The sequence below is a fragment of the Pelodiscus sinensis genome, chromosome 7 (assembly GCF_049634645.1).
Source record: "Pelodiscus sinensis isolate JC-2024 chromosome 7, ASM4963464v1, whole genome shotgun sequence".
NCBI lineage: Eukaryota > Metazoa > Chordata > Testudines > Trionychidae > Pelodiscus > Pelodiscus sinensis.
In genome coordinates, this window is record NC_134717.1 from 25,270,764 (window position 1) to 25,294,305 (window position 23,542).

At 43.9% G+C, this 23,542-nt stretch overlaps 1 long non-coding RNA gene across 1 annotated transcript; it reads right to left on the reverse strand.

Annotated features, from left to right (window-relative positions):
* Nucleotides 1–4,560: 4,560 nt before the first annotated feature.
* Nucleotides 4,561–23,542, reverse strand: LOC142830290 (uncharacterized). Its single transcript, XR_012905443.1, has 5 exons — nucleotides 23,454–23,542; nucleotides 10,561–10,631; nucleotides 9,736–9,845; nucleotides 8,007–8,263; nucleotides 4,561–6,496 (listed from the first exon to the last, which is right to left on the reverse strand). It is a non-coding gene; the product is annotated as an uncharacterized LOC142830290 (long non-coding RNA).

Here is a 23,542-nt window from a genome sequence, read left to right on the forward strand (position 1 = left end):
CTCTGCAAATAGCACATTGATTAAAAGTGAGAATCAAGCTCTTTGTGAAAACATTTTGGGACTCAAAGGAATGATCCAAAGGCCTACTTCTGTAAGATGGTGTTTGTGACGGATTTACGGGTGCGAGCACCTCGCGCCCCCTCTTTTTGACTCGGCGTAGAGCCGGGGGCGGGGCTCCGCGGACCCACCGCCTTCTTTATTCTCCTTGTCCCCAGCCCCTGGGCTTGTTGGCGGGGTCGACCGGGGAGGGGGTGCGATCACCTCTCGACCAGGGGTGGCCGAGAGGGTTCGGCGAACCCCAAGTTCAGGCCCCCTCCTCCGGCCGGAGGTGGGGGGGGGGTGTTCGTGGTGTCTCTGGGGGTGGGGGCTGTGGTCCTGACCCGTGTCAGATTCTGTGGCGGGCGCCGTCCGCCTTGCTTCCGGCTCTTGAGGGTTGTAGGAAGGGTGGGGGAGTGGGGGACCCGGGCCCTCCCTCACCACCGGGTCCCAGCCCGAGGCCCTAAGTGGAGTTGGCGTCTACACGTCGCCCTCCACGGCGGATGGGGCGGCAGCCCCCAATTCCTCCGCCCACGGGCACCAAAAGGGCCCTGCCTCGGGCTCCTTCCACTCCCTGCTTGTCCGCCCCGGCGATGGGGCTGATTGGGGTGCACTCACCGCGCCGAAGTCTCCGGGTGCGTCCCAGCGCGAGTCGCCAGCTGCTGACTCCGTCCTTCCTGGTCGCCCCGGGGGCCGAGCCCTTGGCGCCCCTGGAAGCCAGGGTCGCTGCCTCCTCGCTCCTGCCCCCCTGTCCGTCTGCCCGGCTGCCATCTTTATGGGCGCCGGGGAGTGACGTCCGGGCGTTCCGCCCCGTCCGTGCGCCGCCGCCGCCCCCGCCCTTTCCCCAGCGTGGGCCCGTGCCCCGTTTAAAGCCGCCAGCCGGGGCGGGCGGGCTGGCTGCTTCCGCGCGGCCCGCGCCCTCCCCCGCTCCCGGCGGGGTGCCCTGGGTTGGGCTTGCCGCTGCCCCAACTCCGGGGCTGCGATGCCAGTCGGCGCGCCGCTTGCGGTGCGCGGTTTCTCTCGAGGGGGGGGGGGAGTCCCGCTCCCTCCTCTAGTGCGGACCCCGCCGGGTCCGTCACAGTGTTCCTTAAAAGTTTAGGAAATTAGGGATTAGAACATAAATTTCAGCGTTGGAACAAAATCCTACTTATTTTATTCATGAAGAAATATTTTCTTCAGCAAGATGAACACATTTGATTATAAACTTCATGGAGGTTTTTTTCGCCGAGATACCAAGTTTCTCAATGCCAACTAAAACCATGTGATCAGGCCCACTGACTACAAAGAAACTGCATCTGTCTCCACCAGCACTGAATTCTGGATCAAAGATTTGAGTGTAAACATTTGCCTGAGCTGAAATTTGGCTTACAAGGGTTAGCCACAAATAGAAGTAGTAATGTAAATGATTTACATTTTCAATTTAAAAAAGTGTTTTCAAAATTTATGAAATCTAGTGATTAACTATTATTTTGGAACCCTATCCTATCATTAGTTTAAAAATTATTTGCTCATACAGTTAAAATGGTTTTAATTTAGTTCTCTACAGAATCTATTACTTTAAGTATAAGTAAACAAAACCCTAATAAAGCCCTAACATCAGTGAAACTACTCATGAATAAGAATTTGAGGAATCATGACCTAATCTCTGGAAATCTCTATTTATTTACCTGATAGATTAGATTGGCCCCACAGCATGCATATTATAATCTTGTCAGAATAGAACTATTTTTAAAATATATATTACCTGATAATGGAATGTTTTCCTCCAGTAAATACCACTTAATCTCCTTGAATATACTTATTTCTAAACACACACATAAACCACATTTAATAATTACAAATAGCAAAATTGTTACATATTAAAATTAAAGTGATTTGGTATTTGCCTTGTTTGTGAGTTTAAGGATTTCTACTTCTTTTTCCTTCCCATGTCCCTTCCCAACCTCATAGCCGTTCCTGCAGCAGGAAATGTTTGCCTCTTCTTAAGAGACAAAGATAGTTCAGTGGATGGTAGAGAGTTTCTGTCTTTCTTGCTTTCCTGTATGCATGCCATAGGTCTTACAGTGCCTCCAGGACACTGACATTCTCTGTGAGGGAAAGTTTAATCACAGTTGGAATCTTAATTAGGAACACTAGAATACTCAAGCTTTTATCCTGGAGGGTTAGTTGCTGATAGTTTGTGCACTGAAAAGGATGCATTTTGTAATTATTAATGTCTAACATTCAACAGAGTACTTTTCATACCTCTGATTGGCAATTGATCAGTTTGCTGCTTTAGGCTTGTTTTAGCGGATTGTTTTTTTCACGTGGAAATCCTACTTAACAATATAGAAAGTAATTGACCATCCTGCTGTATCTTCGGTATGATCCATAGCAATGGATGGAGACAAATAGATTCACAGACAATCAGCCTTGTAGTGCAGGCATTCTTTGTGCTCTGATCCTAGTAAAGGGTAGGGTACATGCATACTTCATTTTTCATATAATAGTTTTTGACGTTGGTTCCGAGAGCTAGACAATGTAACAAGCATATGTAGTTCTCCAAAATTAGGCATGCAGCCTTGGGTTAGTTCAACCATGTGTTTAGACCTAACATGCATCTTCTCATCTGTCCCAGATGGAAGACATTAACAGGAACACAATCCATAGGGAATCATATATATTATATGCATTGATAAGATCATTTCCCCACATTATTGAAGTGGGAAGATGGTGAGTAACACAATGCTTAAAAGAATACATGAATGTTAACTAAAGAGCAGCATAGTCTGATCTGCCTACACCAGCTTCAATATAAATGGCTATTTTGTGTCCCTATTTAGGTATTAGTACCATAAAAAAGAGTTGGTTGGAGAAATTGACAAAATTATAGAATATGCATTCGCAACAAAATCAAAATGCTTCATAAAATTGCATCAATGTCATCAGAATTTTGGGCAGAAAAAAATGGAAAAAATTCCAACCATGTTAAAACATCCTGTTGGGATGCTGGCAGACCAAGTGACAACTCATGCCCTAGGCCTCAATGAAACTGACAAATGCATAGCTGGAAACCAGTCTGGCTCACCTGTCTGTTAATACAGTTAAAAACGGGTATTGGATTTATAAAAATGTGTTTAGATTTTTCGAAAAGCTTATGAATTGCTGCATGCATTGATCTTACTGATTATTTGTATCCCATGTAATAACATACTTATGTGTTTGGTCTATAACTGTAAAAGTGTTTGTTTTGAAATGGCAAATACAGTCAGGAGAGTTGCACTACCAAATGTGAAATACTAGTTTATAAGAGGAGGTGTCATTTCCTCCTCATCAAAACAAAGCCCGTGGACACCAGACAGTGTAGAACATCAGTGGGAAAATAACTTCCACACTCATGAAGACTAGAGGAAGTGTGCACATTTATTTGTTCCACCAGCTTGAACTCTGGGAGATGAGAACAAAAATCCATATCAAAATGAAAGTATTATTTCATGAGTCATGAACTCTGCGGGGTGAGAATTTCTAAGCATAAACAAAGATCCCACAGGTTTTTGGCCGGGGTCAGGCCTACCGTAATTACAGAGCTTGCACTTACACCAGCTTCTAGTGTGTGTGTGTGTGTGTGTGTGTGTGTGTGTGTGTGTGTGTGTGTGTGTGTGTATGACGGCTTTAACCTTGTAAATAACTCATCTCTTTTCTTAATAAATCTTTAGATGATTCAATAGAGCCGTCCTTGGAATGCCAATCTCAGGAAGTTCTAATTCCTTCAGAGAATCTGAGCAGGGCAAGCAAGCACCAAAGAAAGATTAGAATGAAGATTTTATGAGACCTCTTGAGCCATGCTGACATGAAACACAAAGAAATTGCAGGAGTGGAGAGACAGCAACAGAAGGGAGCTTAAGGAGAGCAAACAGTGGCTCTTAAACATTATGGAGCAGCAAGCAGACATGCTGCTACTACTGCAGATGGAGCAGCTGCATGACCAGTCACCCTTCCTCACCGTGGTTGGTGTCCCAAAGCTGTTTTCAATACACCCCTCTCTCAATTACCACCAAAGCAATTTGGGCAAAATTCTATCCCCAGGCACCACCCGCCACACTCCTTACCTGCCCATTCAACCTCCACCTATGTAGATTCCCACAGGCTCCCAATGCTCTCAACACCCATCAGCAAGCAACTTAGTCCTGATGAACTCCAGCCTCCTGCTTCCTCCCCCATCCCCACTTCTCAACTGTGTTCACAGTACATCAGACGGCAGGGCTGCATGTGAACCTTGGACATATACAAACCTGTGAAATTCTCAGAGCATGCCTCACGTTCTGCCTCTCCCATCCTCTCCCTCCCTGTCTCCAATACAGTGCAGATGTTTGTTTCATGCTTCACGTGTGTGCTATGTTAACTGTGTTTAATAAATGAAATTCATGTATTTCAAAAAATTCTTTATTCCAGTACATGAAAGCAAGCAAGCAAGTGTACCCCAGCAAAGCTATGGTCACTGTAGCACTAAGTACAGTGCACAGACCAATGAGAGTAACCCCCAGCAATACAGCCACTGCACTCATATACATAGCAACAAGTTTTACTGACTTTCAGCATCAAATTGCTTCCTCAAGGCATCCCTGATCCTTACAGCCCTGCACTGTGCTGCTCCTGTAGCCCTGATCTCAAGCTGTTCAAACTCAGCCTCCAGGGACTGTGCCTCGGAGGTCCAGCCCTGAGTGAAGCTTTCACCCTTCACTTCACAAATATTATGGAGGACACAGCACATGGTGATAAACCATCGGGATGTTATCATTGGCCAAGTCCAACTTCCCATACAAACATCAGCAGTGGGCCTTCAAACAGCCAAAAGCACACTCCATAGTCATTCTGCACTTGCTCAGCCTGTTATTGAACCACTCCTTGCTGCTGTCAAGGCTCCCTGTGTATGGTTTCATGAGCCACAACATTAAGGGGTAGGCAGGATCTCAAGGATCACAATGAGCATTGCCACTTCCCCCACAGTGATCTTCTGGTCTGAGAAGAAAGTTCCTTCTTGCAGCTTCCTGAACAGGCCGATGTTCCGAAAGCTGCATGTGTCATGCACCTTTCCAGACCAGCCTACATTAATGTCCATGAAAGGCCAAGGTGATCCCCAAGCACCTGCAGCACCATGAAGGAATATCTCTTACGCTCAACACATGCGTAGGATAGGTGGTTTGGTGCCAGAATTGGAATGGGCATGCCATCTATTGCCCCAACACAATTTGGGAAGCCCACCCATTGAAAGCCATCCACTATTTCACACACTTTGCCCAGAACAACAGTCTTTCAGGGCAGAATGCAATCGATTGCCCAGCGCACATCCATCAGCACAAGTCCAACAGATGACGTTTCCACTCCAAACTTACTGGCGACTGAGCAAAAGTGGTCTGGAGTAGCCAGCTTCTACAGTATGCTTCCCCCGTGCTTCAGCACATGCAGGGCAGCTCTCATTCACATGTCCTTTTGCCACAGGGTAAAGGGCAAGCTCAGCACACAGTCCCATGAAAGTTGCCTTCCTCATCCAAAAGTTCTGCAGTCACTGCTCATCATCTCAGGCTTGAATGATGATGTGATCCCCCCACTCAGTGCTTGTTTCCTGAGCCCAAAAGCGATGTTCCACTGGGGTCAGCACTACTGTGAATGCCACAAGAAATCTCCTGTCACTTTCCAGCTTCAGGAATAACTCAGCTGCCATTTGTGATGTTTTAGTGAGACCTTATCAGCATTTTCATCAACAGCTGCAGATCCATTCCTTCACACCAAGCAACAGAGCATGCAGCACAGAAGCCATTGAAATATGGTGCCTAATGAAGATGGAAGTACCATGCGGCATTGGGACAGGACATGCTGCCCCCAGCCTCCCCAGAAACCTCTGCAGCAGAAGAGGAAGAGGTGCTCTGTGGGATAGCTGACCAGAATGCATTGCTCTGAAAGACGCTGCAAGTGCTGCAAGTGTGGTCACACTAATGCACTAGCAGCTGACAGTGTGGACGTCCAATAGCATTTTTGCTGCTACGCTCTGTGAGCAGCACTGTAATTGCCAGCACTTTGCATCCGCCAGTGTTGTCAGAGCCTAAGACTTTAAATTATAACAACTGTCAGATTGTTTTTCAACCGATAAGGCTCACATTTTCAAGCTTTTCTCTAAAACCCTGAGGGAAAGAAACTTTCTTTGGTTTTGAAGGAAAGTTGAAATTCTTGCACAACATGACTGGGAGCTGGTATTTTAAGAAAAATACTAAATGCTTTATGAAGTTCACAATAAAATCATGTATTGGCAAAAATGAGGTATCAAGCATTGGTGGACAATCTGCACAATACATGCAGACAAGCCTTCCCAAGCAGATTTCCTCCCCACATGGGTTCCTTTGCATTTGGATAGCTCACTTTTGAGATGCCAGCCAGCCTTCTTTCAAAGATTTTTCCAAAGCACGAACAGCAGATCTGTAATCAGCTATCAGGAGAAGAGATTCTTATCAGTCATACCTGCCTACTCAAGACCTGTCTAGAACTAACTTCCCTCCCACACCTTTTCATTGACAGACATGTACAGACAAATCATCCAGCAAGTCTCTTTGCATAGTTGTATAATCACTCTAGGTAGCTTTGCTCCTAGCCCCTTCTTTTGCCTGCTCCTTGCCCCAACATCAGTAACACCAGCACTTACTTACACCTATTCTTAGGGACACTTTATAAAAAATATTTCAGTATTTAAGGTACCTAATAGGCATTAGCAGGAGTATGGTGCCTAGTTACAACTTTAGGAATCTAAATATCTTGAAAAATCTTTTAACCTTACTATTTGTTATTTCTTCTAACACTTATTAAGGACAGACAAAGTAACTAGCAACATTAGTTACAGCAGAAAAAAAGTGAGAAGCAAATTTGATTATATTACAAAGGGAAGGGAAGGTGCATCAACAAACTGACTAGCAGGGTCATCCCTAAGGAGGTGCAGGACTAGAACAACTCTTCTCCATCTGCCTCAGGCCTTCCCCACCCCTGCTGTGGCCCTTGCTCAACCCCCTTCCCCTAGTGATGCAGCCTGAAAATTAGCAGGGGGCCTGACACTAGCAGCAGAGGTCTGGCCCAACTCTGAGTCCCGTTTCTCATCGATGGCAAGGGGAAGCGGAGTAGCCCAGCTGAAGGCCATTTCACTCCTCCATCTCCCAGCCACATCACTCCACTTCCTGCCACAGCCTGTGAATGTGTGGGGAATTGCACCCATCCCCAAGTGATGCAGCTGGGAGCCGGGGGAGTAGAGCAGGTTGGGGCTGGGTCACTTCACTTCTTGTTGCCATTGGTGAGTGCAGAGGTGGGTCTGATCACTGCTGTTGGTATCAGGCTCCCCTCTAGTTCCCCCAGACTACCCTGAGCTTCACGGGGGGGGGGGCAAAGTATGGAATCCAGGGTGATTACACCGAACTGTCCAGAGGACAAAAACACAGACAAAAATTACATCATAATTATAGTTTGGGGATTCTGAATCTTATCCAGCTAAAAAGTGATTTCTAAATATAACCATATACATTAGCCACATACATTAACTATAATGGAATCAAATATAATGTAATATATATTTTCTATACAAACCTTTAGGAGGCACTGTATCCAAGAGACAAGGTTTTCTGATTTTCAAGAACTGATAAAGAGATCTTGTTTTATCTATCTTAATGTGGCATAAAGATCATGAAGAACTATTAAGCAGCTTTCACAATATCCAGTCCCAAAATCTAACAGCCACATTAGTTGCAGCTGGAGAAGGTAGAACATTTTAGTTTCCCATGTTAATTAATTAAACAGTGTGTATATGAAAAGTATTTACATGGTATATAATATGCCATTTCAAGTGTGCTATTTTTAATTATAAATGGGCACATGATAATATGGCCAATATTAGTACCCAGAAGACATGACGTTAAGAAAAGGAATGTATGGGAGGCAATGATGATGATGAAACTCACAAAATTTATTAAAGGTTTCTTGAAGACTGTGAACCTCTTTTTCCATCATCTCAGCATATCCTCCACTTGCACATGCATAACGTTGTACATTCATATAACAGAATGGCAGGATACTCCTGTGAGCCCAGCTCTATTAACAGGTGTTGGACTGCTGCAGGTTAATTACAGATGACTCATTATGGCAGGTGTGGCTCATTAGTCTGCATCCTGAACAGGATGTTCAGTCTCCCTCTGAACCTGAACAATTGGGTGCTCTTCTGTATAATAGAGAGGAGAGAAAATACAAGAGGAGGATCATGTGTTTTGCAAATCTGTTGGTCAGGGGGGCAGAAGAATTTGCATTGTCACCTCCTTCCCACTATACCTGAATTAAATCCTCTGAATACAAACACTTAATTGAGATGTTCAGGCATGTGTCCACATGAGGAGCAAGCCTTACAACTTGGGTAGACAGACTGGCTAGCAAGCCTCGAGCTAGCACACTAAAATAGCAGAGGGGTTGGAGCTGGGGTGGGCTTGAAAGCTTGAGCTGCCACCCAAATTGCCACATTCACAGCTCTGTTTTTTAGCTCCAGCCCCACTAGTGCAAAGCTGCCTACCAGAGCCAAAGGCTTGCTCTCAGAAGCCCAGAATTCTGTGGGATTTGTGCTGTGCTTATTAACAAACCAAATATAAAGATGTTAGCTCTGTCCCTGCCCCACACTCTCATTTTATACTTTCTTGCCCTTTTTCCTATGAGGCGATAAAAACAGTGAGGTGTATTCTAACTGAAATTTTTCAGAAAATTTTGTTAGGAAATGTTAATTTTTCGACAGTTTTTTAATCTTCTTAAATGTGTTTTGGGTGGTTGTTGTGTTTGGGGAGAGGTTGTTTGTTTGTTTGCAAGCTGCATTCTTTTGGCTAGCTTTAACCAGTGCATCCTATTATCATAGTGGAAACTCATTGTCGTTGCAACTTTTTTGGTGTGTCTCATCCTCCTGTCTCCACGACTATTATTTTTGTTCTTGTTTCTTATAGAGCACATAATGTGATAGACATGTTCTAAAACCGCAAAGGAAGTCACAGTCCAATCCTCAAAGAGCTTAAACTCTTTAAATACTATAATATGTAGCACCTTTATAGTGCTTTTATCACTAACTTTCAAAGTACTTTTCAAAAGGAAGTATTCTCTCTCTTATGCATAAGGAGAAACTGAGGCACAGAAGGAAAGTTACTTTTCTAAGGGCCCCCAGTTAGGGCATATCTACATAGCAGAGCTAAAGCCAAAATAAGCTATGCTGCTTGAGCTACATCAACTGCATTGCTTAAGTTGAAATAGCTTTATTTCAGCTTTTGGAGGTGTTACACAACAGGAAATCCAAGGAAGAGCACTTTTCCTCCACTTCCCTTACTCCTCATAAAATGAGGGTTACAGGTGTTGGTGTAAGAAGTCCTCCAGCTTGACATTATTTCAACATTATGTCAAAATAACTGCTTGTAGTGTAGACATGGACTATGTTATTTCAAAATAATGTCAGTTATTCTGAAATAATACGGCTGTGTAGATGTACCCTAACAGAGCTAGGAACAGAATACATGTCTCTTGTGTCCCAGTCCAGTTCTCTGTCCACTGGATCATAAATGTGTGTGTATGCCTGCACACGTGTGCATGCACACTCTCTCGTTCTCTCTCCAGAGGGAAAGAGTAGGTCATATAAATAAAGTAGTCAGGTAATCATCTATCACCCACTTTCATGTCCTACATTTCAGCAACCTCTCTGCACTCTGGTAGGCTCCACTGGCACTCCATGTTTCAGCATGACAAAAGCAGCAAGGATATTAACTAAGGTGTTCTTGTCTCTGAAAAAAAAAACAGGAGACACGTTTTTGTATTATTTGGATTACCATAGTGTCCATGCTATATATGTATTGTGCAAATACAAAGGCAAACATAAAACAAAAAGGCAGTTCCTCCCTGCCCATTACATTTAAATACAAACTCTTCTGTTGTGAATATAAGTGTTCTGTTAAACAGGATATAATCTATTTGAATCTCAAACTTACCATCCTGTTGTCCAGGTGTAGGCCCTTCCACTCTCTCTGCTTTGTCTTTCTTAGCAACAATACTGGATACGCAGGTTGCAGACTTAGTAGGAACAGGGCTGGGGATGGGAGCCTGAACTGGTGTAGTCAGAGAGTTCTCTAGGCTTTGACTTCACTGACTCAAGGTTTTTTACAACACAAGTAACATGCAGTACTTACGTCTCTGTAAAATGCTATGTGGAGGCACAGCATTTGTAGTGTTTACACTGAGTTAGGAAGATTCTGTCAGCACTATAATCCTTGATCCTGATTGACCTCATAATTTACCCATCAGTAAATGCTTCATTGTCTTTATATTTTTACAGGCTATCCAAAGTTCATTAGTTATCTGGTTGTAAAACAACTTTTTATTTTGTCAGTGAAGACATAGCCCCTGAGGCATTGGTCTCACCATACCCACGCTTAGAGAACAGTTATCAGATGATCCAGCAAGAGGAGAGAACTCAGGAGAACAAAGAATACTGCAACTTACCTTAAAAACAGGGCTGCAGTTCCATTGGCATCAATAGCTCTTTGACATGAAAGATCATTTCAGGAGTGAACCTGCATCATATAATACAAATTAATCACTTTTGTCGATCACATAAACCATAACAAAGTGACTTACTTAATCCAGCACTGCTATCCTGTAATGATTATGCTCACCATAATAAATGCCAGAATTCATATGTGCAATATCACAATTAACTTGTCAGATATTTAGTAAAATATCATAAAGGTACATGTGAAGAGCATGTAGGTTAAGTTGCTGTAAAAACCAATTGGCATGCCTGACATTTCTTGGTGGTCTGAATTCAATTTTATATTTCAAAGGCTATGTATAGAGATCACTTTACAATTGCTCTTGTGTCTTCTTGCCTGAAAGAACTCTAATAATTCTGAAATGGGTAAACTTTAATGTTTTTGATGAACTCTCTTCCTCATCTTAAAAGTAACTAATGATTTAATTAACTACAATATTTCAAATGGGAATAATACAACTTTTTCTAGTGTGAAAATATATATCATTCACAGTTCTCTATATTAAACCAGTCAATTTTTGTTCTCTGCTAGATTCAAATCTGTGTTTAACTTTTTAATATTTCTTAATAGGATTTATGTTCAATTAAAAGTATGCATGACGTACTTACTAAATTATGTGTCAGTTTGCAGTAGAGGTTTGTTTTGTTTTTTTACTTAGCAATGTATGCACAGAAAAGTTTTGAAATAAGTGTGCATTTCCCTCTGGCACAAACCAATTACCAAAATTCAGACATATCTGACAACAGCTGTAGTGATAGATTCTAAAACAAAACAGTTTCAAAATGCTACTTTTGAAAACATAAATCTATCCTTGTTATAACTAAATGTTAAAATGTGACCATGGAAAATAACATCAATTTCTGATTTCAACATGACAGTCTTCTACCCAAGAACTGTTCAGACTCTTCATCTGTGTGAGAGAGATGTCAAATTAACTTGAATAAATTGATTTATATTTGGAAAGTAAGTTGCTGGTACTTGATTTCTGGGAGTCCGTTATTCAATGCTTGACAACACTGTTGTTTCCTAGGGACCCAATACAGCAAAAGCAAAAACAAATCACCACAGTTGACTCAGCAAAATGGAAGCAGACTTTTCCACTATAGAAACCACCTAACTTTTCTAAACTCAGCCCATCAGGACATTGACTGATAGGTGCCAAAACAACCTCATGTTCTAGGAAACATCATGTTCTTGGAAAGGTTGTGCAGTGTGTGTCTCTGTGCATAGGTGCTAGAAGTAGGGGTGCTACCACACCTCTTGACATTTAGTAATAACAACCCAAATACATGATTTCTGCCTTCAGCACCACCATTATAAAATTGTTCTGATGTCATACACACAATATTATGTGAGCACGTACAATTGTGTGGCAAACATGGTCTGAATGACTACATTACTCTTATGTGGTGAAGCCATGAATGCGTTATGTAGGTCATCCCAAATGAGCTCCCATAAAAGCCTTTTTATTATACTACAGTATCATGTGTGTGCTACATATATCAGAGAATAACAGGGGGTACGTCTACACTACAGCGCTAGTTCGAACTAACTTAGTTCGAATTAGTTAATTCGAACTAAGCTAGTTCGAACTAACGCATCTAGAACTAAAAACTAGTTCGAACTAGCGTTTTGCTAGTTCGAACTAGTAAGTCCACATTGAGTGGACTCTGAACAGGGCTTAATGATGGCCGGAAGCAGTGCCGGCAGGGCATAAAAGGAGGACTTAGAGCATGGAGATGCTGTCTCAGGCTAGCCGAGGGCTGCGCTTAAAGGGTCCCGACCCCCACCCCGGACACACAGTTCTAAGGGGTGCCCCGCTTGCAAAGAAGTTCTGGCTTGGAGTGCCCTGAGTGCCCACACTGGGCACATCACACCACTCGGCCATCAGCCCGGCTGCACTTGCCGCAGGCTGCCATCTGGGGAGAGGGAGTAATTGGGGGGCTGCAGGAGAGCTTCCACCCCCAGAAGCCTGCAGAGCCAGCCCAGTCCTCCCCATCGGGGGCTCGTACCCCATTCCTCCCTCACCTCCTTCCACTTGCCCTTCCCTAGCCCCCCTTCTTATTGATGTACAAAATAAAGATAACGTTTCTTCCAACATTGACTCTGTCTTTATTGAACAAAACTGGGGGAGACTGGGAAAAGGAGGTGGGAGAGGGGAAGAGAAAGGCTGGGAGAGGGGAGGGCAACTAACATGATCAGGGGTTGGGAACAGGTCCCAGATGAAGAGAGGCTACAGAGACTGGGACTGTTCAGCTTAGAAAAGAGGAGACGGAGGGGGGACAGGATAGAGGTCTCTAAAAGCAGGGGTTGGGTGGAGAGGGTGCATTCAGAAAAGTTCTTCCTGAGTTCCCATAAAGAAGGACTAGAGGACACCAAAGGAAAGGACTGGGTAGCAGGCTTGAAACTAGTAAGAGAAAGTTGTTGTTCTTGACAAAGCAAATAGTTAACCTGTGGAACTCCTTGCTGCAGGAGGCTGTGAAGGCTAGAACTAGAACAGAGTTGAAAGGGAAGTGAGATAAAGTGATGGAGGTTGGGTCCATGGAGTCCTATTAGCCAGAGGGTAGGAGTGGTATCCCTGCCCAAAGTTTGTGGAAGGCTGGAGAGGGATGGCACGAGACAAATGGCTTGGTCATTGTCTTCGGTCCATCCCCTCCAGGGTCCCTAGGGTTGGCCGCTGTTGGCAGACAGGCTACTGGGCTAGATGGACCTTTGGTCTGACCCAGTACGGCCATTGTAAGCTCAGGGCTCAGTGTCGGGGGTCTCAGTGGACCCCCTTGATTTTCATGCACACCTGGTCCTGGGTGGCCAGGCTGGCAGCTCTCCTGCCCTAGACGGCCACTTTCCTGTGCCTAGTGCGGAGATCGTGGACGAGGTCCACGATGTCCGCACTAGCCCAGGAAGGTGCCCGCCTCTTGCGGTCCAGGGCAAGCTCCTGGGAGCCGCCAGCCTGGTCCCGGCAAGAGGGGGTGGGCTGGGGGGCATCGGGTGGGTGGCTCTGTGCCGTGCCAGGTGCAGGGTCTGCTAGCTGGGTGCTGGCAGGCTTGCACCTGGCACGGGCACCGTAGCCAGCCCGTGCCCCTTTAAGGGGTCCGGGGCCGGGAGGGGGGCATAGAGTTTCCCTGGTGTTGGCCAGAGTGGCCACCAGGGAAACCTGGGGAGGGCTAGCCTCCCACTAGTTCGAACTAAAGGGCTACACAGCCCTTAGTTCGAACTAGCTAGTTCGAACTAGGCGTTAGTCCTCGTAAAATGAGGTTTACCTAGTTCGAACTAAGCGCTCCGCTAGTTCGATTCAAATTCGAACTAGCGGAGCGCTAGTGTAGCGCATAGGAAAGTTAGTTCGAACTAACGTCCGTTAGTTCGAACTAACTTTCTAGTGTAGACATACCCTATTTTAGGAATGTTATAGAAAGTTTTAACAATTTTTAATATGTCTGTTTTTATTCCTCCACAGGTAGAGTGGCATGCCCTGGATACTGATGTTCAGAAGTGCTGAGCAACCAGAATGCCAGATGAAGTCAACAGCAGCTGTGGGGCATCAACTTCTCTAAAATAACAGGCCCCTAGGTAGCATGAGTCCAACAGCACAGAAATCAGAAGGCAGAAAAAAATAACATAAATCCATTTAAAACATAAATGTGACTCAAAATAGCTTTCTGGACATAAAAATGCCACAGCTTTGATGTCCAATCTGTTGAGACATTCCAGACCTAGAAGCAAGTGCTTTGTCTCCCATTTATAAGCTGTGAATTTCCACTATTCCAGTGGTGCAAAGCTTCAGTATCTAGTCCTGCAATTACACCTGGGACATGGCACTAGCAAAGGATTGACTATTGCTCATCTTGCATTTCAGAGCAGTTACATTTCAGAGGAGCAAGTCCATATTTCAGAAGGGGAGGAGCAAATATTTTTCTATCAGGTTTTGATGTAAACAGCATCTGTTATAAGCTTTTACGAAAAGCTGGAATGATAGAAGTAGTGCCAAAGGAGATGCACTGGCAGAGAGAGGGAGAATGAGGTGGTCAAAGGGGCATGATAATTGTTTTTAAAACATGGCTCCACAATTCATCACATGGACAGCTCGTCCCCTTTACACAAAGTATAACTCCATGAAAGGTAGGTGCCATTAGAGCAGGAGTGGGGAACCAAAGTCCTGGGGCTTAAAGCAGATGGGTCAACTGGAGGAAGGTGGCACTGCCTGAGAAAAATCTACTTATTTTCTTCTTCCTTGAGGCAGAGAGAGCAGTGCACTCAGTTCCTCAGCACCAGCTCTGCTGTCTTGGATTGTGTCTGACTCTGGCAACCCATTCCAGAGAACAAGCAACCGAGAAACTGTCCTGTATTGTGATGGCCCAAACTGAGCCTGCTTTTCATTATCAACTTTGGAGGCCGTATTGTAAGAAAACAGTATGCCTACTTAATCTTACAGGTCCTGAACTGGCTGAAATTAGAACATACTGTCTTTAAACAGGTTTTGTATTTGTCCGTAGTACTTAAGACTGCCCTGGATTGGCCAGTTTCATGTGGTGCTTAGCAATGCAAAGGAAAAGACACAGTCTGCGACTACTGGGGATAAGAACAGGGGAGGCTTGGCCAGCCTCCACTGATCTCCATTCCCACCCTCTCCATCATTCTAGGAAGTAGGAGGGGGCAAATGACTTAGTAAAGCATCTGCAGCCATGGACAGAATGGGATGGGGAACAGAGCTAGGCAGCTACTAATGCATGCTCAAGCTAGTAGTCAGCAATCGCAGGCAACTTTGCCTGATAGGATAAGCAGGAGGCTCATTCAAAAACTAGAAAAAACCAGAAGGAGCTGGAAAGAGAGGCATTGGCAGGAAGAGGAGGTGAGAGATGAGTGCCCTTATCTTAGAACCCTAAAAGGGCAAGAGCATGTGTCTTTATGGTTTGAATAGTTAAGAAGGCTCACAGAAACTCATTGTTTTGCCAACTGAGTCTATTCCAGCTCTTGGTCTGCTTTTAAAGTATTGAAACAGAAGTAAACACAAACATCACACTGATAAAAAGCACTGTGTTAGGTTAAATGAGCAATTCTTGGGAGTGTATTCAATTAAATGTTTTACATTCCCTTGTTTCTCCTTTTCTCGTTTTAATAAACCTTGATATTGAAAAACTATAGGACATGCATAAAGCTGGTCATGATTAGAGTCTAGAAAAATTGATCTTGATCATGATGCCCTGTGTCCTAATTATCATGCCCAACTGAAAAGAAGAATAATGGTTCTGCTGCTATGAAGGCTAAATTGTTATAAACATAAAATGGCACCACTTACATTTCTGGTGGTCTGAGTTCAGCGTGTTTTATTTCGAAGAGTATGAATGGAGACAGTTTTATAGTTGCTTTTGTGTCTTCCTACTTGAAAGAACTTTAATACTTCTGAAAATGGTAGACTTTAATAATAGAAACAATATTTCTATGACAAAGTGATCTGAGCAGTTACTGGTACATAAATGCCATTACTAAAGTTGTTCAACAGCACCTTTTAAGCCATAAGTATAAATGTACTGTAGCACAATGCTTGAAATTCAGCTCTTTAGAGATAATTGGTGGAAATAGAAACATCAGTCATCTAAACTCACATAATATCATACTTCAAAGAAAAAGCAACAATGTTTACCCTATTGCTTAGGCGTGGGTTTGTTTATTTGCAGTCAAATCATAATTTACATTGGCTTCTCACATATTGATATGTTGAGGAAATAAACAGCAAATATAAATTGCAATCCATCTGTTAAGCTTGTTAGAAATACAATAGTCAGAAGTTTTTCTGACAGGTTTAGAATGTTATATTTTGCAGAAGTGCATTTCCCTGTTCACAACTAACAAATAGAGAGCCAGAGTTTCTATTATGTTCATCTTTCCTGTATGAGAGGGCATCAGTCTGTATATCTCCTCCATCCTCTGCCATACCATTCAGTCTGTCAGAGGTTAGAGCATCCAGGAGGGTGTGTAATTGGTACCTGCTGGCTATTGTGTCTAAAGGACAGTACACTATCTGAGCAATGTTCTCTCCATATTTAAACCAGCATACAAATCAAGTAACAAAATGGTGAATCAGGCTCACTGTGTCTAAACTAGTCACATTAACCCAGTATTCAGTCATCTCACAGCAATAACGCAGTTCACTTTAAAAAAAGAAAGCAACTGAAGTAAGCATAGAGGGACAGGAGCTTGTTCGCCTGTAATTTCTTACCAATAGATGGCATGTTCACATAGTACAGAATGTAATCATTTCCGTTAATGTCACAAAGTGGCATATTAATCAAGCTTGAAGTTCACACCATGTTTCTATTGGCCCAAAACGGCATTTTTCACCAGCAAGAAGTTTTGGTCAAAAAATCTTCACCCAGCTCTGCCTCCTGAGAATACCTCCTCATTCTGATATTCAGCTCTGACTCAGTTCTCTCACTCAGTGGCTATGTCTAGATTGAAGAGTTATATCAGAAAAGATACGCAAATTGCAATTTGTGTATCTTTTTCCGCTTTTTTTCCGGAAGAGGCTTTTCTGAAATTTGGCCCATCTACACGGGGCCAAATTTTGAAAAAACCTCCTCTTTTGGAACATCCCTTATTCCTCATACAATGAGGAAAACAGTGACACCGAAAGAACTCATCTGCTTTTTTGGAAACTGTTACAAAAAAGTAGATGCGTTCCTTGGACATGGTATAGGTTTTCTGAAATACCGGAGTTATCCTGGAAAAGCTCTGCAGTGTAGATATAGCCAGTATGATGGCCGTTCAGTTGGCCTCGTCTATGGGTCTAAATACTGCTCTGTCTATGGGTATGTCTACACTGCAATTAGACAACTGTGAGTTGGGCTTGTGGGGCTAAGGAGCTATATAATTGTAGGGTAGACATTCAGCCTGAGCTCTGAGACCCTTCCACCTCATAGGGTCCTTCAGCCCGGGCTCCAGCCTGAGCCCAAAAGTTTACATTGCAATTAAGCAACCATCTAGTCCAAGCTTCATAGGTCAGATTCAGCTAGCACAGGCTAGCCATGGGGTTTTTAACTGCAATTTAGACATAACTTCTGTGCCCACTGTGAAGAGCTGATGTAACAGCCACTTCCTTACCTACCTTATGTGGAAAAAGCCTGCCAGACCTATTAGCAGAACACTGAATCTGTGAAAGAACCATTCAAGTGGTAATAAAGCCATTTAACTGGAACTTGACAACCCCAGGTACATACTGTCAAGATCTGAGTTTACTATGTTGGTCTACAGGACCTTAATTTAAAATTTGATTTAAAAATATTTCATTAGTGTGTTGCTGAAGATTATAAAAATCACGTCTCTAGAAATTTATTATCCCCACCTTGGGCTGTGTGACGGGGTGGAGCAACCCCGTCACTCGCTAACGCCGACTGGGGTAGCCGAGAGGGAGATAACAAGCGTGGCTGGCCCGCGTGAGGGAGGGACGCGTCATCACGCGGCGCCTGGGCGCACCGGTGATGACGTCACGGGCGCGACGCCAGGGAACCCGGAAGAGAGGGGGAGCATAAAGGGGGTGGCAGCGACCGGGGAAGGGCGGTCGGAGCCAGGGGAATCAGGAGGTCAGGAGGGAGAGGAGGTGACCGAGAGGCCCGAGCAAGGGGGAAGCGGAGGAGGCAGGCAGCCCACGGGAGTCAGCGGGTGACCAGCGCGGCCAAGGGCCGGCGGAGTGGAGAAGGACCCAGGGCAGGCAGTGGAACCCGGGAGCAGGTGTGTTTGGGGTACTAGCCCCCCTGCTACCACCGAGAGGCACACTCTCGGTGTTAGGGCCCTGGGTCGGGGTCCGGAATGAGGGTGGGCCCGGATCCCCCACTCCGCCCGGGAGATTCGGAACTGAGCAGTGTATTGAGTGGAATCGAGTTACAAGCAGGTGAGGTGGCGGATCTCGCCGCCACCTCGTCACAGGCTGCCATTGGGCATAGGGGCACCGATTTAATAGAACTGTGTAGGACCCTGTAAACCCTAGGGCATCCCTGGTGAAGCTGAACACCTCTGGAGAAAGACTCATGGGCAGCAGGGTGGTTTAATGCAGGGGCTTTAAGAACTGCAGCCCAGGGCTCTGGGCTAAGGTGTCCCTGCAAAAATAAATCCATATCAGTGGTCATCGATCACGATCAGCAGGTCAATAATGGAGCCTCTGCCAGTTGATCGCAATCTCTGAGACACTAAAAGTTCAGCAACGCAGCAGGGCTCAGGCAGGCCCCTATAGACCATGGTCCCATGCTGCTCCTGGAAGCTGCCAGCTGCTAGCTCATCATTACATCCCCTGGCAGGGAGGTGGCCGCACATGCCGCTCTCGCCCCCAGCACCATCCCCACAGCTTCCGTTGGTGGTGCTTCTGGATGCTGCTGGGGGCAATGCTTGTGGGCATGGGCAGCAAACAGAGACACACTATCCCTTCCTCCCAGTACGCACAGAGATGTGCCAACAGTCAGCTGCTTTTAGGAGGAGCATGGGACCACGTCATGCAGTCAGCCTGCCTGAGCCCTGCTGCCCCACCAGCTGGGAGTTGCCTGTGGTAAATGCTTCCTGGCTGGAGCCTGCACTTCACACACTGCTCCTATACCCCAGCCCTCTGCCCCAGGTCAGAATCACTGCCTGCACCAACCTTCTTCCAAAAGCCCACACCCCCTACCCTCTCCTGCACCCCAACACTGTGTCCCTGCCTGGAGCCCTGTCTTACACCCAAGCTACCTCCCAGAAAGAAACTAATGTAACAGTTGTTTTAAGGTAAGAGGAGGCTATTGTGAATTAACTATAGTCTACATATTTTAAGACTAATATATAACCACAGAAGGGCTTTATGATAATTAAAAGGCAAGTTTAGCATAACAGTAATAGCCTTGATATAGTTCTGATAATTTTCTTTTACATTTGGAAAAAGACATATGTACTGGGGCCGCACAAAATCTAATAGCCTCAGGCCTACAAGAGAGTCAATTCGGCCCTGCATGGACACAGACTTAACTACTACTATAAATGTGTTCCACCCCACTTATGTTATCTTTCTGGTCAAGCAGCTCTTCTCCCACAGCCTCCGGAACAACTCTGACATTATAATCAAAGAGGCTGATGAAGGAGGTGCTGTTGTCATCATGAACAGGTCTGACTACCAAAAGGAGGCTGCCAGACAACTCTCCAATACCAAATTCTACAGGCCACTTTCCTCAGATCCTACTAAGGAATACACTAAGAAACTGCACCATCTGCTCAGGACACTCCCCACACAAGCACAGGAACAAATCAACACACTCTTAGAGCCCCGACCAGGGTTGTTCTATTACCCAAGATCCACAAACCTGGAAATCCCAGACGCCCCATCATCTCGGGCATTGGCACACACACTGAAGGACTGTCTAGATATGTGGACTCTCTACTCAGACTCTATGCCACCAGCACTCCCAGTTACCTCCGTGACACTACTGATTTCCTGAAATAATCCAGAAAGCCACAACCCTCTCCTTCAAAGTCCTTTTCAAAACCCTGCCAGAAGGCAGTCAATCAACAAAGGCTAGGTTGGGCGGCAGCTGAGCATAGCTGATCATTTTTATTTTCAAAAAAGATCATATAACTTGGACCAGTGAAGATGTGCATAGTAAGTTATATAACTGTGTGATCTCTTTACCTCCACCTCCTTTTTTGGTTTGTCATTTTCAAGTTGTCTTGTGTCAAGTTATACTGTGAATTCTTTGGGCCAGGAACCAAGAATTTCTGTGGGTTTACATGGTGCCTAGAATAATAGGAGGTGGAGAGAGAAAATATTTCCTGGGGCCTTTTGGAACTGCCCAAATAGGAATAATAATAGCAACAGAAACAAATATAATTAGTACCTGGCTCATCTAGATAAATCCACTCCATCGCTGGAATGTAACCTTTCTGAAGTAGATAAAAATATGCATTTTACCAGCAGCTCTACAAAATATTTTGGGAAAGAAAGTAATGTATCCAGTTGAATCCATGAGAGTTTAGACTGGCATGACATAATTGCTTGTAGTGGAATTTAGACAGGAGGATACTAGGACTAACACATTATAATATTGCTTTGGAATCTTTAATAAATATAAGCAGTCAAAAGGATCTCAAATTAACATCACACCTGAAAGGGTAGGTCACCAGTACTGGAAATTCAACCATCTGACTTGCAAAACATTGTTGACTTGCTGAAGACAATTTAAAAAAAAACTCATTATATTGGTCACTTTTACTTCCCTTTCTGTCACTATCAAATACCAGCATTGTTAAAATTCAGAAATATGCCACTTTTTGCCACTCCAAAAAAAGCAGAGGGAAGGGGTGACCTTACCAGCAAGATCAGTAATTGAAATAGTTGTCAATAGCAGGAAGTCTCCCAGACTCAGGCTCTAAGCAATGGCATAGTAAATATCACCCAGATTTCTGATACCTTGAAATGTCTGAATTAACCCTCATCTTTGAGGAGAAAGTTTAAGACCATTTCTTGACCTCTGAAGAGAACTTTCCTAGCAGTGCCACTAAAATGAATCTTTTCAATATATTTATAAAATATTTTAATATTGGTTTTCTAATTCTAATCTAACTACCACAAAGTTCCCATTTCCTTTCTCAGAGACTCTTGGACAGTTACTGATTTTTTTAAGGCTTACTGTATATGCCTTTGGTTATTTTTGTTCAATTTCTTCTTCTCAAATCATGAATTAAAGTACATAAACAGGCTACAGCTGTTTAACTTTCTATATTCTGATACCACCCGCATATGGGGCCACAAGCTCCTTTCTCTTTGTCTCAGACTCTTCTGTAGACTGAAATCCAATACTTTTGTCTGTATCTGCTGCTAAAAGCCTTTTTTCTGCAGTTATGCCACAACTCCCTTGTGGCTCATTAAGCACATTTACATTTAGCTCTTAAAATCCTAAACATCCCATTTCACGCCTAGCGATAGTGTACTGATGAAAGAAGCATCCTACTTATGGCTTCCATGATGACAGCAAGAACTTCTTTGACTCTTAGCCCCGGTCTACACATTATAGAGTTAGGCTGACATAAGGCAACTTAAACTGACCTAGCGCTGCAAGTGTCTACATGATAACATTGCTCCCTCGATATCAGTCATCCACTACTACACCTACTTCATAACTCCACCTCCATGAGAGGCATAGCAAGTAAGCTGATATAGTTAGATTGATGCTGCACTCTCATAGTCAATATGTTGCTTATATCATTTCTAGTAGCCTGAGGCAGCCTTATATCAGGAGCCCTGACAGTTAGGGCTGACAGATGGACCCCTGCTGGGCTAACAGTTGAGTCCTGCCAGGCAGATAGCTGGAGCCCTGCCACACAGGACTGACAGCTAGAGTTCAGCTACCATGGCTGACTTCTGGAATTTTGTTGCTGCCTTTCAAAAGGCATCCCACAATGCTCAGCTCTGACAGTTAAATTGGTGCAAGCACTGCTGGTGAGGATGCATACCATGACACAAGGAGTGTAGGGCAGACATGCAAACACAGTTCAATTACTGTGGTCACCCAAGTCAATGTAACATAAATCAACCTACTATTGAGCGTAGAGTAACTGTCCCACAAAGATCTTTTATATATTTGTGGATGCTTAAACAAAATCATATGAGCAATATTTTTGGCAAAAGGGAAGTTTGCTGCAATAGTACTGAAGTTCTGAAAATGATCACTCTTATTCTGCAGTAGAGATAATTTTTCATAGCAGAATTAAAGGTACAGTGAAATTTAAATTAAAAAAAGATAATCTGCTTTTATGATGCCTATGTGAACTACTCCTACACCATATCTGCAGGACTAGGCCCTTGGGCATTGTATATTTGTGTTCACAGCTTTGATGCAGAGGTATAGATGAGTCACCTGCTACTACCAACATTCTTAACGTATTCATTAAGCTTAAATTAGAGGGGTCACATCATCCAAATCTAATATAATATCATTAACAAACTGACAGCATCGCTGATCCCATCCTCTTCCTAAACTCCCATTCAAAAGGAGGAGCCTTGCCAGGTGTCTGGAAACTTCACAGTTCCAGGTTCCAGCAGACAAGAGCCAGGAGAGAGACGGTTTCACACATGAAGATGGTAGCACTCTTGCTACTATATTCCACTCTGTTTGCACTTCTGTGGGTTCCAATTGAAGTAGCATGGAATAAAAAGAGGCAATCACTCAGGTAACCTAGAGCAATACCGCTGAGTGCTTTAAAGGTCATACACACCATCTGGAGTATCACCCACCATCCTACAGGCTGTTTGTTAGTGCAGATTCTGGAGCACCAGTGTAATAAGTTAACAAAAAATATCTCTAATAAGAAATCTGTGAATCCTGAACCAACTTTATACTCCAAATGATTTCTAGAGTGTACCACATTAGTCCAATCTCAAGGTAAGAAGGGCATGGACAAGTCTAGTGAGATATGCCTTGCAAATAAAAAGTTGCATTTACCCTTGTAGGAGCAGCCAGAAAAGTATGCTCTTCACTGCAACTGCCATAGTCCCTAAATTACAAACATGACTTCTAAATAACAGAGTCCATTATCAATATGGTGACTGATATAACTCTAAGTAGTTCTTCTGTTTCTTCTTAATGTTTACTAACAATATCAATCTTACCTTGACCAAACCTCAGCCAGACTCACCTAGTCTCTATCAAACGTGATTATTAGCTCTATGTGCCAATGGGATCAGCCATAATGGAGATATACAACAAGGTACCAACTTCATATTGGAGATATACAACAAGGTACCAACTTCATATTGCATGTGCTATATCCCATATCCCTTGTAGAACCCTGATATAAGAATGCATAGAGATGCATGAATACTTGTCTAAAAAAACCCACCTTTGGGTCCTTTTGTACCAAAAGGACAAAAATCACTTCACAACAGGTCCATTCACTGCAGACATACCAATAATACCTCATAGTCAGCT